This window comes from Hemitrygon akajei, chromosome 32 (assembly GCF_048418815.1).
Source record: "Hemitrygon akajei chromosome 32, sHemAka1.3, whole genome shotgun sequence".
Lineage (NCBI taxonomy): Eukaryota > Metazoa > Chordata > Chondrichthyes > Myliobatiformes > Dasyatidae > Hemitrygon > Hemitrygon akajei.
In genome coordinates, this window is record NC_133155.1 from 611,115 (window position 1) to 626,003 (window position 14,889).

General features: G+C 43.5%; 1 protein-coding gene across 9 annotated transcripts in view; it reads left to right on the top strand.

Annotated features, from left to right (window-relative positions):
• hivep3b (HIVEP zinc finger 3b) overlaps positions 1 to 14,889 on the top strand; it is a 696,153-nt gene that overhangs the window by 195,583 nt on the left and 485,681 nt on the right. For 4 of the 9 annotated variants that reach the window (XM_073034359.1, XM_073034361.1, XM_073034353.1 and 1 more), the window contains exon 2: positions 11,065 to 11,281. The exons of 4 other annotated variants lie outside the window; for them this stretch is intronic. The gene's annotated coding sequence lies outside the window, so the exon portion shown is untranslated. The remainder of the gene's footprint in view (positions 1 to 11,064; positions 11,282 to 14,889) is intronic. One more of the 9 variants, XM_073034354.1, reaches the window with a different exon arrangement.

A 14,889-nucleotide genomic window follows, 5' to 3' on the forward strand; every position in this document is an offset into this window, starting at 1 on the left:
TTGTGAGTCTGTTGGGATAATCTATTGCATCCGGTGCTCCCGGTGTGGCCTCCTCTACGTCGGCGAGACCCGACGCAGACTGGGGGACCGCTTCGTCGAGCACCTCTGCTCCGTCCGCAACAACATACAGGATCTCCCGGTTGCCACCGACTTCAACTCTGCTTCACATTCCCATTCGGATATGTCCGTACATGGCCTCCTCTACTGCCATGATGAGGCCAAACTTCAGTTGAAGGAACAACATCTCATATACCGTCTGGGTAGTCTCCAGCCCCTTGGTATAAACATCAAATTCTCCAACTTCCGGTAATTCCCTCCCTCTCCCTTACCCCATCCCACCTTCACTCTGTCTCCTCATCTAGCTGCCTATCACCACTCATGACTCTGTCTTCTTCTACTACCCATAGTGCTTTCCCTTTAGATTCCTTCTTCACCTCTCCTGCCTATCCCCTCCCTGCTTCCCCTCCCCCACCCCTTGATCTTTCCTCTGATTGGTTTTCCACCCTCTCCCCACCTTCTTTATGGGGCCCCTGCCTCCTCCTCCTTCTGTCCTGATGAAGGGTCTCGGCCCAAAACATTGACTGCTCATTTCAACGGATGCTGCCCGACCTGCTGAGTTCATCCAACTTCTTTGTACGTGTTGATATAATTACCCACTTAGGGTGAATGTGCCCAAATTCAGCCTGGTGTCTGATTACCCACTGAGGGTAAGTATGCCCACAATCAGATTGGCCGATTAGGAAAAGGGGAGGTGCAACGAGACTTGGGTGTCATTGTACACCAGTCATTGAAGGTGGGCATGCAGGTACAGCAGGTGGTGAAAAAGGCAAATGGTATGTTGGCATTCATAGCAAAAGGGAGGTTCTACTGCAGTTGTACAAGGCCTTGGTGAGACCGCACCTAGAGTATTGTGTGCAGTTTCGGTCCCCTAATCTGAGGAAAGACATTCTTGCCATAGAGGGAGTACAAAGAAGGTTCACCAGATTGATTCCTGGGATGGCAGGACTTTCATGTGAAGAAAGGCTGGATTGACTAGGCTTATATTCACTAGAACTTAGAAGATTGAGGGCGGATCTTATTGAAACGTATAAAATTCTAAAGGGATTGGACAGGCTAGATGCAGGAAGATTGTTTCCAATTTTGGGGAGTCCAGAACGAAGGGTCACAGTTTAAGGATAAAGGCCTTTTAGGACCGAGATGAGGAAAAACTTCTTCACACAAAGAGTGGTGAATCTGTGGAATTCTCTGCCACAGGAAACCATTGATGCCGGTTCATTGGCTATATTTAAGAGGAAGTTAGATATGGCCCTTGTGGCTAAAGGGATTGGGGGGTATGGAGAGAAAGCAGGTACAGGGTTCTGAGTTGGATGATCAGCCATGATCATACTGAATGGCGGTGCAGGCTTGAAGGGCCGAATAGCCTACTCCTGCACCTATTTTCTATGTCTCTATGGTCTGTAATTACCCACTTAGGGTGACTGTACCCACAATCAGGGGGTCTGTGATTACCCACTTAGGGTGAATGTGCCCAGTTTCAGGCTGGTCCGTGATTGTGGGAAACAAGAATTGCTACTTAAACTTGGTATTTTGTTATCTATTCTTTGTGCTAGTGTGCAGGAAAAAATTGTTCCATTGCCTAACACTTCTAAATAATTTGAAAAACTATACAGTTTCTAACTGCAACATTCTCCTGCTTCTCTCTACCTGGGAAAGTGATTTGGCAGTTTACAGTATGTCCAGCACATCACAGACATCAGACATCAAAGCTTCAAAAATATTCTTTTGGAACGAAAGGAATCAATTCAAGCTGTTTTTCTCTGACCTGGTGCCAGAAATTCTCAAGCTGATTCCAACAGGCTAAAACATTATTTTGCAATGAAAAAGCTATTGAGCTCTTCTTGACCTTCAATGTTAAGCAAAATACTGCAGATGTGATAGAATCGGAGGGACAAGAGGGGGAGGTGTTGCGTTGCTTGTCAGAGAAAATATTACAGTGGTGCTCTGACAGGATAGATTAGAGGGCTCATCTAAGGAGGCTATTTGGATGGAATTGAGGAATGGGAGAGGTGTAGTAACACTTATAGGGATGTATTATAGGCCACCTAATGGGGAGCGAGAATTGGAGGAGCAAATTTGCAAGGAGATAGCAAATATTTGTAGTAAGCACAGGGTTGAGATTGTGGGAGATTTTAATTTTCCACACATAGACTGGGAAACCCATACTGTAAACAGCATGGATGGTTTGGAGTTTGTAAAATGTGTGCAGTATAGTTTTTTGCAGCAATACATAGAGGTACCAACTAGAGAAGGGGCAGTGTTGGATCTTCTGTTAGGGAATGAAATAGGTCAGGTGACGGAGGTATGTATTGGGGAGCACTTCGGGTCCAGTGATCACAATGCCATTAGATTCAATATAATTATGGAGAAAGATAGGACTGGACCCAGGGTTGAGATTTTTGATTGGAGAAAGGCTAACTTTAAGGAGATGCGAAAGGATTTAGAAGGAGTGGATTGGGACAATTTGTTTTATGGGAAGGATATAATAGAGAAATGGCAGTCATTGAAAGGTGAAATTTTGAGGATACAGTATCTTTATGTTCCTTTTAGGTTGAAAGGAAAGGTTAAAAGTTTGAGAGAGCCTTAGTTTTCAAGGGATATTGGAAACTTGGTTAGGAAAAAGAGAGATATCTACAATAAATATAGGCAGCACGGAGTAAATGAGGTGCTCGAGGAATATAAAGAATGTAAGAAGAATCTTAAGAAAGAAATTAGAAAAGCTAAAAGAAGATACGAGGTTGCTTTAGCAAGTAAGGTGAAAATAAATCCGAAGGGTTTCTACAGTTATATTAATAGCAAAAGGATAGTGAGGGATAAAATTGGTCCCTTAGAGAATCAGGGTGGTCAGCTATGTGTGGAGCTGAAAGAGATGGGGGAGATTTTGAACAATTTCTTTTCTTCGGTATTCACTAAGGAGAAGGATATTGAATTGTGTAAGTTAAGGGAAACAAGTAGGGAAGTTATGGAAACTATGACAACTAAAGAGGAGGAAGTACTGGCGCTTTTAAGGAATATGAAAGTGGATAAATCTCCGGGTCCTGACAGGATATTCCCTAGGATCTTGAAGGAAGTTGGTGCAGAAATAGCAGGGGCTCTGACAGAAATATTTCAAATGTCATTAGAAATGGGGATGGTGCTGGAGGATTGGCATATTGCTCATGTGATTCCATTGTTCAAAAAGGGTTCTAAGAGTAAACCATAGGCCTGTCAGTTTGTCGTCAGTGGTGGGTAAATTAATGGAAAGTATTCTTAGAGATGGTATATATAATTATCTGGATAGACAGGGTCTGATTAGGAACAGTCAACATGGATTTGTGCATAGAAGGTCATAGTTGACAAATCTTATTGAACTTTTTGAAGAGGTTACTTGGAAAGTTGATGAGGGTAAAGCAGTGGATGTTGTCTATATGGACTTCAGTAAGGCCTTTGACAAGGTTCCGCACGGAAGGTTAGTTAGGAAGGTTCAATCGTTAGGTATTAATATTGAAGTAGTAAAATGGATTCAACAGTGGCTGGATGGGAGATGCCAGAGAGTAGTGGTGGATAACTGTTTGTCAGGTTGGAGGCCGGTGACTAGTGGTGTGCCTCAGGGATCTGTACTAGGTCCAATGTTGTTTGTCATATACATTAATGATCTGGATGATGAGGTGGTAAATTGGATTAGTAAGTATGCAGATGATACTAAGGTAGGTGGCGTTGTGGATAATGAAGTAGGTTTTCAAAGCTTGCAGAGAGATTTAGGCCAGTTAGAAGAGTGGGCTGAAAGATGACAGATGGAGTTTAATGCTGATAAGTGTGAGTTGCTACATTTTGGTAGGAATAATCCAAATAGGACATACATGGTAAATGGTAGGGCATTGAAGAATGCAGTAGAACTGGGTGATCTAGGAATAATGGAGCATAGTTCCCTGAAGATGGAATCTCATGTGGATAGGGTGGTGAAGAAAGCTTCTGGTATTTTGGCCTTTCTAAATCAGAGCATTGAGTATAGGACAACACGAGTGAATCTGCAGATGCTGGAAATAAATAGAAAACACAAAATGCTGGCAGAACTCAGCAGGCCATTCAGCATCTATGGGAGGAGGTAATAATGACATTTCGGGCCAAAACCCTTCATCAGGAGTGAAGTAACATGGGATGGTCGAGGGGGGATAAGAAGTGGGGGGAGGGATGAAGTAGAGAGCTGGGAAGTGATAGGCTGGAGGGAAATGGGCTAGGGGGAAGGTGGAGAATTATGGGAAATAAAAGAGAAAGAAAGGTAGGGCTGGGGGAGAGATTATAGTGAGGGGGGAAAAAGAGAGAGAAAGAGAATCAGACTAAAATAATAGATAGGGATGGGGGTAAGGGTGGGGGGCAGGGGTATCAATGGAGGTCAGTGAGTTGGATGTTCATGCCGGCAGGAAGGAGGCTACCTAGGCGGGAGATAAGATATTGCTCCATTGACCTGCGTGTGGCCTCATCTTGACGGTAGAGGAGGCCATGGACAGACATGTCGGAGTGGGAGTGGTCTGTGGAATTGAAGTGTGTGGCCACAGGGAGATCCCGCCACTGCTGGAGGACCGAGCGCCGGTGTTCGCCGAAACGGTCTCCCAGTCTGTGGCGGGTCTCCCCAATGTATAAATGGCCACATTGGGAGCACCAGATACAGTATATCACCCCAGTTGACTTGCAGGTGAAGTGGTGCCTCACCTGAAAGGACTGTCTGGGGCCTGGGATGGTGGTGAGGGAAGAAGTGTGGGGGCAGGTGTAGCACTTATTCCGTTTGCAGGGATGAGTGCCCGGAGGGGGGTCCGTGGGGAGGGATGGGGGGGATGAATGGACAAGGGAGTTGTGTAGGGAGCGATCCCTGCAGAAAGCCGAGAGTGGGGGGGAGGGGAAGATGTGGTTGGTGGTGGGATCACGTAGGAGGTGGCGGAAGTTACGGAGGATTATGCGTTGGATCTGTAGGCTGATAGGTGAGGACCAGGGGGCTCTATCCCTGGTGGGCTGGCGGGGGGATGGGGTGAGGGCAGAGGTGCGTGAAATACGGGAGAAGCGATGGAGGGCAGAGTTGATAGTGGATGAAGGGAAGCCCCTTTCTTTAAAAAAGGAAGACATCTCCTTTGTCCTAGAATGAAAGGCCTCATCCTGAGAGCAGATGGGCGGAAGCGGAGGAATTGTGAGAAAGGGATAGCATTTTTGCAGGAGACAGGGTGGGAGGAGGAATAGTCTAGGTAGCTGTGGGAGTTAGTAGGTTTGTAGTAGACGTCAGTGGATAGGCTGTCTCCAGAGAGAGAAACAGAAAGACCTAGAAAGGGGAGGGAGGTGTCAGAAATAGACCAGGTGAATATGAGGGCGGGGTGAAAGCTGGGTGCGAAGTTAATGAATGAAGTCGACTTTCTCTTTTATTTCCCATAATTCTCCACCTTCCCCCAGCCCATTTCCCTCCAGCCTATCACTTCCCAGCTCTCTACTTTATCCCTCCCCCCACTTCTTATCCCCCCTCGACCATCCCATGTTACTTCACTCCTGATGAAGGGTTTTGACCCGAAACGTCGTTATTACCTTCTCCCATAGATGCTGTCTGGCCTGCTGAGTTCTGCCAGCATTTTGTGTTTTTCATTGAGTATAGGAGTTGGGATGTAATGTTAAAATTGTGCAAAGCACTGGTAAGGCCGAATTTGGAGTATTGTGTACAGTTCTGGTCACCGAATTATAGGAAAGATGTCAACAAAATAGAGAGAGTACAGAGAAGATTTACTAGAATGTTATCTGGGTTTCAGCACCTAAGTTACAGGGAAAGATTGAACAAGTTAGGTCTTTATTCTTTGGAGCGTAGAAGGTTGAGGGGGGACTTGATGGAGGTATTTAAAATTATGAGGGGGATAGATAGAGTTGATGTGGATAGGCTTTTTCCATTGAGAGTAGGGGAGATTCAAACAAGAGGACATGAGTTGAGACTTAGGGGGCAAAAGTTTAAGGGTAACACGAGGGGGAACTTCTTTACTCAGAGAGTGGTAGCTGTGTGGAACGAGCTTCCAGTAGAAGTGGTAGAGGCAGGTTCGTTATTGTCATTTAAAATGAAATTGGATAGGTATATGGACAGGAAAGGAATAGAAGGTTATGGGCTGTGTGAGGGTCAGTGGGACTAGGTGAGAGCAAGCGTTAAGCACGGACTAGAAGGGCCGAGATGGCCTGTTTCTGTGCTGTTATTGTTATATGGTTATATGGTTTGAAGTCTGAAACAAAACTGGAAGAGGCTGAACACTCTGTTTTGCTGATCACTTATGTGGCCTTGGATTTTCCAGGATTTCCTTTTGTCATCCTCAATGGTAAGCAGTTTTAGGCTCCAGATCTAAGATGGATGTGTGTCAGTGGAGATGGTCGAGGGGAGGATTACGAGAATGATTCTGGAAGTGATTCTGGCAGAGAGGATTGCATCAGTGCTCAGATGGATAAGAAGGCTAAGTCAAAGTGGAAGTTAATAGGTTATTGATTAGTAAGGGTGTAGATTACGTGGAGAAGGCAGGAGAATGGGGTTGAGGGAGAAAATAATTCAGCCATGATCAAATGTCAGAGCAGACTCAATGGGATTTGGCTAATTCTGTTTCCATGTCTTATGATAATACCCACTCACTACTGTTTTTGTACCAGTGGGTTGGATGGCAAACGTATCATCCATTTAATCTGAGACATCAGCAAATACTGAGGGAGTGCCTCATTGTTGGAGAAGTCTTTCTTCAGACTGCACAGTAAACTGTAATGTTTACTCAGGAGAATATAAAATGCCTCTCAGTACTATTGAAAAGAAAAAAACATGAGGTTTCTCACTAATTGAGGATACTTTAACCCACCTCTACCTAACTGAAAAGGTCGCATGGACATTAATTTAATTGCAATCTGTGATCTCATGTTCTACAGTTCTTCCTACATATCAGTCAAGTGATTTGGCTTATTTGAAAATATTGGGTAATATGCTCTTTGGAGTTAATAAGAACAAGAGGTGTGTATGATTCTGAGGGAGTTTAGTAGGGTAAGAGGTGAGAGGATGTTTCTCTGGTTCCGAGGAGGTAACACCATGAGATATGGAGATATCTGAAATGATGGAGAATTTCGGAATCTTTGGAATTGTCAACTCTGAAGAACCAAGTATATTTGAGGTTGTGATCGACTGATTTTGGATAGAGAGGAGGCAAAGGTTGTGGAAGGTGACCCATGATACCTCTCTGTGGTCAAACATAATCTTGTTGAATACAGAGTAGTCTTAATGTGCAATGAGTCCTTTTCCTGGTTCTTTTAACCTTGAGGTGACATATTTAAAGTATTTGATGAGTTGTACATTGTGAGTTGCTGCAAGGGTTGAGAAAGACACTAAAATGTTCAAACCTATTTCTTTTTAAGGTCTTTTCCTTTGTATGAGTCGTCCCTTCTCTTCCCCAGCTCTGAGTTAAAAACACTTGACTTATGGACACTCCCATGAATGAACTCCCAAAATATTATTAAATTCAAGCGTTCCCTGTCCACACAGTGGTCACTTTACACCTCCTGTAGATAAATCCTCTCTGGTCAGTGTTGTTTGCTTTAGCTTCCTCGTAGTTGTGCTTCCTGTCCTGGCTGTGGCCGGTATGTCCGTCCTGTTGAGTCTCTCATCCTCCCCCCCCCCCCCCACCAGGAGACTCTGGGGTTATTGCTCTTCGTGTTCAATCATAGCTTGAGTGGTGCCCTCTTGCGAGAGCTGCCCACAAGGTTGCTAGCCTTGTGAGCCCATGCCAGTCTTTCCTGGAGGTCAGTTGTTTCTCTAGTGTCACCGACCTTCCTCGGTTGCCATCCAGTCTTTCCTGGAAGCCACTGGTAAAAATCAGAGATTACTTGTTACATACACCTGTTAGGGTGCATTCTCCAGATACCTTATGAGGTATCTGTAACCTTCAACCAGGAGCAGATGCCATCAGGTGATTCCCAACTTTCACAGAGTGTTTCATGCCTTAACCACGACACTTTCCAGTTGGTGGGCCGGCAGTTGTGGCCAGATCACTGCCCATCAGCTCCTGGCTTTCAGCTTCCCTCCTCTCACCTACTCCAAATCCAACAAGAGGCTCATTCTGCCTCTTCCCTCATCCTACGAGCTGCTTGTTTTTTGCTCCTTTCGTCCAGGCCCAGAGATGACAACAACCACCATGCTGATTTGGCTGGGAAACCTCTGCAGCGGATCTCCACAGGGAACAACCATGCCTACCATCCCTTGTCTTTGCACTCCTGCACTAAAGGCTGGTACTTCAACGCCTTTCTCTCGTGGGCCTCTTCCCATCCCTCCTCCCACGGCACCGTCAGCTCAACCAGAATTATTTTTCGATTTTCAGTTGACCACAGTACAATGTCTGGGCAGAGGGTTGTGTGCAGCACCTCCAGGCACTGCAGCCTCCTTCCCACATCAACACTCTTCTCCCAGGACCTGGCTGTTAGCAGCAGATTTGGCTTTGGCTGTTTGGTTACGAAAGTCCTGGCTCCCTCTTTGATGAAGGTGATAGCCTTCCTCAAATCTGTGCCAGCCGTCCTCTTCTTGCATCTCTCTCGCTCTAGTGTGTCAGCAAGAACCAGCAACACCTTATCATGGCGCCACCTATACTGTTCTTGAATTAGAGCTGTTTTACACCCGGACAGCATATGAACCAGTGTCCCCTTTTGACCACAGATCCTCTCTCATCCCCCATGTGTACAGATGTAATGGCGAAGGAAGGGTGTCATACATAGATCGCAAAATGAAGGAAATACAGAAGGGCTCCAGTCTCCATAACTCTGCCCATGAGATCTTGCGTTTGGGCAGATCACATTTTGTCCAGGCACCCAGGGACACTTGTTCCACTACCTTTGACATCCGCTTCTCTTCCTCACAAATCCGTACTTCTGCCTGTACCATGTCTCACCTGTTCCTTATGCTTGTGTTTCCCCATTGCTGGAAGTGAACTGAGCCGAGGCCTTGCTGCCCGACGCAGGGGTTGCTGATGATATCTCGCAGCTTCAGAGAACATACCGCCTGCTCTACTGCTGCGTTGGCTGCCCACTTGCACCCAGATCTGGTTGTAACGCCTGCTTGCTTTACCAGGTCGTTATTGAAATCTCTCAAGCTTAATAAGGCTCTGCATTTAGCCACCTTGAATTCCTCCACAACAGATGACGGGGAAGCTGCAGATGGTCAACTGAAGACCGGAAAATAATTCTGGTTGAGCTGATGGTGCCATGGGAGGAGGGATGGGAAGAGGCCCATGAGAGAAAGGCCTTGAAGTACCAGCCCTTAGTGCAGGAGCGCAAAGACAAGGGATGGCAGGCATGGTTGTTCCCTTCTTCCGCTGCAGAAGTTTCCCAGCCAAATCAGCATGGCAGTTGTTGTCAGCTCTGGGCCTGGACAAAAGGAGCAAAAAAACAAACAACTCATTGGATGGGGGAAGAGGCAGAAAGACCCTCTTGTTGGATTTGGAATAGGCGAGAGGAGGGAAGCTGGAAGCCAGGAGCAGATGGGCAGTGATTTGGCCATCACTGCTGGCCCACCAACTGGAGAGTGTTGTGGTTAAGGGTCGAAACACTCTGTGACGGTTGGGAACCACCTGATGACATCTGCTCCTGGCTGAAGGCTACGGATACCTCATAAGGTATCTGGAGAATGTACCCTAACAGGTGTATATAACAAGGCCACTGACTGTTTGCTCGTGGTCTTCTGCTGTCGTAGTCAATCCAACACAAGGTTCAATGTATTATGCTTTCAAAGATACTCTTCTACACACCACTGTTGTAACATGCGGTTATTTGAGTTATTGTAATCTTCCTGTCAGACTGAACTGGTCTGGCCATTCTCCTCTGATCTATCTCATTAACAAGGCATTTCTGCCCACAGAACTGTCACTCACTGGATGTATTTTCATTTTTCGCACCATTCTCTCTAAACTCTAGAGACTGCTGTGCATGAAAATCCCAAAAGATCATTAGTTTCTAAGATACTCAAAGCAACCTGTCTGGCATTAACAATCATTCTATGGTTAAAGTCACTTAGATAATATTTCTTCCCCATTCTGATGTTTGGTCTGAACAACAAACCCTTTGACCATATCTGCCTCCTTGTATGCATTGAGTTGCTGCCTCATGATTGGCTGATTAGATATTTGTATTAATGAGATGGTGTACTGGTGTTCAAGTGACCACTGAGTATATTAGCAGAAGAACTGGTTTTCTCTTGCTCTCCACTCTCAGCAATTTTTATTTTAAATTTTTAAAATTAATTTTTTTTGATAGGGTGGATAATAGGCATATCGTGTGTTGGATACATTAGTCGAGGGACTGGGAGTTCAAGAGATGCTAAATAATGTCGCAACTCTATAAAACTCAGGTTAGACCACTGGAGTATTGTGTTCTGTTCTGGTTGCCTGATTACAAGAAGGGTGTGGAAGCTTTAGAGAAGGCACAGAGGAGACATACCAGGATGCTGTCTGGATTAGAGAGCATGTCTTATGATGAAAGGTTGAGTGAGCCAGGGCTTTTCTCTTTGGAGCCATTGAGGATAAGAGGTTACTTGATAAGAGATGTATAAAATGATTTTAAAAAAAAACACAGGCAGAGTGGACAGCCAGTGCCTTTTTCCCAGAGCAGAAATAGCTAATAGGAGAGGGCATATAGGGTGATTGGAGAAGATTATAGGGGTGGGGATGGTAGAAGTATAATTTTTGCACGGAGAGTGGTAAGTGGGTGGAATGTACTGTCAGGAGTGATGGTAGACTGATATATTAGGGACATTCAAGAGACTCTTAGATGAGCACATAGATGCAAGAAAAGTGGAGGACTATTTAGAAGAGAAGGATTAGATTGATCTTGGAGTAGGTTAAAAGGCTGGCACAACATAGTGGGCCGAAGAACCTGTACTGTGCTGCAATGTTTGATGCTCTATGTTCATATGTATGGTAGTTTTGATGCCATTTCTTGCAATACTGTGTGAAATATGGTTACCAAATTGAGTGATCGTTGTGTATTTTCCAACCTAAGGACAAAATTGACTTAGAGACATCTGTAAAAGTGAAGCTTGCATCGCGCTCAAAGTGAAGCCTGCATCGCACTCGGAGTGGAACCCAGATTGCATTTGGAAAACCTGCACTAGAAATGGCCTGTTTGACACAAAACAATGAGCTGCCTGAATTTAAAGAATTTGATGCTGAGTTCAGAAAAGTGCAATGCTCCCAGTTGGATGCTGAAAGACAGGTAGGTAAGTATGGGAATGGAATAAAGAATTAACATGATATGCAGCATAGTATTTGATGCCTGAGACCCCAGTTTCAAATTACATGGATTTGTCTTTCTGGGGTGTCTCTCATGCTCTGAGAGAGCCGAGTGTGGCCGTGATACACTAACTGTTATTTATTTGTGCACAGAAAAGAACTTTGTGAAGTCACACTGAGAATAGGATTTGAATCAGCACAGTGAAGCCTCCTAAGTCCAACACTTCAAGCTATCCGCCATCTGTTCTGTTTGTTTAGCTGAGCATTATTTCTTCCACAGAATTATGTAGAATATGCAGAGTATTTGGGCCAATTTGTTGATACAGGCTTCACACAAGTCCTTTATAATTTTATTCATATATCCTTTCTCTCTCTTTCGTTTATTTAGCTTCGTCTGAAAGCTTTCAGTATTTGTCTGCTCAACTAATCGATGTGGCATTGAATTTCACAGTCAACACACACACTCAGTAATGAAAATTCTGCTGAATTTCTTTTTGCATTTGTTAGTGACTAACATTTATTGCTCAGGGTAAAGGTCTGCTCAATAATTTCTGTTTTCTCTATCAACCCCTTTCATATATTCAATAATTTTGATCCTCTTTAATAACCTTTATAAGATTCAAGATTGTTTATTGTCATTCTTCAGTACATGAAATGATTGGTACTCTGGATCCAATACAGTATAAAAAAACATGCAATAAGCATAATAAAAAAACTTTAAAACACAGTAAATATAACAGAAATGTTATAAAACATAATGTCAAGTAATTGTTGTATACATACAGTAAATGAATTGTCTATACATATAGTAATGCTAGGTGATGTGTATGTAGTGATGGTGGGGTGGGTTAACAAGTGTAGGTGTTGATCACCCTGACAGCTTGAGGAAAGTAATTGTGTTTGAATTTGGAGATCCTGGTGTGAATGCTGCATATTTTCTTCCCTGATGGGAGTAGGTCAAATGGTCCATAAGCAGGGTGGGTGGTATTGTCATAATATTACTAGCGTTTTCCCGCACTTTTCTGTATGTACTTTCTGTATGTCCTTGATGGTATGTAGACTGGTGCTAGTGATGCATTGGGCAGTTTTAACTACCTGTTGTAGAACACTCCTGTCCACTACACATCTGTAAGAGGTCGTGAGTATTGATGGGACTTGTATATAAGTCTGGATTGTTTTGTGAATATCATTCACTTTGGACTTTGATTTTGAGTGACTGGGCAAGATGTGTCTCATTTAGAATGATCTATAGATTCTGATGAGGTTTGGCTTCAGTGTGTAGCTAAAAATCTGTTCAATAGATGCTTTTTCTAAATCTTGACCATCAAATTAATCTTATTCATGTTTAGTCTTCAGTACAAATGTAGAAATTGATCCCACTTCCTTTATTTTGTTGGTGTAATAAGAAGCAAAATTGAGATGCTTTGAAGTGCTGGTGCCTTCTTCCAGTGGAACTTTGACCTTTCAAGAAAATGGACCAAGTACTTTTGAATATAGTTCACCCTAGGGCGCCGTGGTAGTGTAGAGGTTAGCACAACATTATTACAGCTGGGGGCATTCGGAGTTTGAAGTTCAATTCCAGTGCTGCCTATAAGGAGTTTGTTGTATGTTCTTTCTGTGAAGTGTGTCAGTTTACTCTGGGTGCTCCGGTTTTCTCCCACATACCAAAGGTGTATCATTTAGTAGGTTAGTTGGTCATTGTAAATTGTCCTATGATTATGTTAGTGTTAAATAGGTGGGTTGTTCCCAGGACTGTACTTCAAGTAACTCTTGAGTGTTAATAACATCACAATAAAACGAACAACTCATGCATTTTTCTTTTATGGAGAAGGCAGGAGAATGGGGTTGAAGGGGATAATAAATCAGCCGTGTTGGAAAATCAAAGCAGGACTGATGGGCCAGATGGCCTAATCCTGTTTCTGTATTTTACAGTCTTGTATGAAGAGACAGTGCAGCACAAAACTGTATCCCCTTTCCTTCCTGTGAACTAACTAATGTAAAATCAGGCTTCCTTTCGAACTAGCCCATATGAAGTATGAACATAGTTCTGTGGAAAAGGAAACCAGGGTACATCTCAGTGTGGTCACAAAATTAAAATTAAGCTGATGGTTGTGTCGACACCAACCTCCACCATTGTACGTTTGGGGCTGAGAGGAACAAGGTATGCTTTTGGCCTTGTGTAGAAATTGAAAGCTGAGAGGAAAGTGTACAAAAAGTCAAGACAACCACCTCTTTTTGGAGTTGACTGCATGCTGTGAGGTTTCTAGATTGGTTACTGACTTTTGACTGATGCTTTTGTTTGAAATGCAAGGTTTGACATTGATACATGCTTGTGACATGTTTTTTAACATTGCCTTTAAAGATCAAGACATACTGGCCACATGCAATGGTGAATCTTCAGAGACATGACCATGTGGCCATCCTGAGTTATAGTTTTTAGTTTTCTATGTCCACCTCACCCTTCAAGATCCAAATCCTTTTTTGCAAAGAGAATGAAATTTAATTGTAGCATTATGAGGTGAAAGAAAACATGGATTCTCAGATGAAGAATGGGCAGTTGCATGAGCTGCTGTGGCAATATAACCTCAGAGATGTGTGCTTAGTCCACTGCTCTACTCTCGATATACACATGACCATGTGGCTAGACATAGCTCAAATACCATCTATAAATTTTCTGACGATACAGCCATTGTTGGTAGAATCTCAGATGGTGACGAGAAAGCGTACAGGAGTGAGATATGCCAACTAGTGGAGTGGTGCTGCAGCAACAACCTGGCACTCAACGTCAGTAAGATGAAAGAGCTGATTGTGGACTTCAGGAAGGGTAAGACAAAGGAACACATACCAATCCTCATAGAGGGATCAGAAGTGGAGAGAGTGAGCAGTTTCAAGTTCCTGAGTGTCAAGATTTCTGAGGATCTAACCTAGTCCCAACATATTTATATAGTTGTAAAGAAGGCAAGACAGCGGCTATACTTTATTAGGAGGTTGAAGAGATTTGGCATGTCAACAAATACACTCAAAAACTTTTATAGTTGTACTGTGGAGAGCATTCTGACAGGCTGCATCATTGTCTGGTATGGAGGGGCTACTGCACAGGACCAAAAGAAGCTGCAAAGGACTGTAAATTTAGTCGACTCCTTGGGTACTAACCTACAAAGTACCCATGACATCTTCAGGGAACAGTGTCTCAGAAAGGCAGCATCCATTATTAAGGACCTCCAGCACCCAGGACATGCCCTTTTCTCACAGTTACCATCAGGTAGGAGGTACAGAAGCCTGAAGGCATAGCGATTCAGGCACAGCTTCTTCCCCTCTGCCATCCGATTCCTAAATGGATATTGAATCTTTGGACACAACCTCACCTATTTTTTAATATACAGTATTTCTGTTTTTGCATGCTTTTTAAAATCTATTCAATATATGTATACTGTAATTGATTTACTTGTTTATCATTATTATTATTTTATTTATTATTATTATTGTTTTTTATCTCTCCTAGATTATGTATTGCATTGAACTGCTGCTGCTAAGTTAACAAATTTCACATCACATGCCAGTGATAATAAACTTGATTCTGATACTGACTCTGATT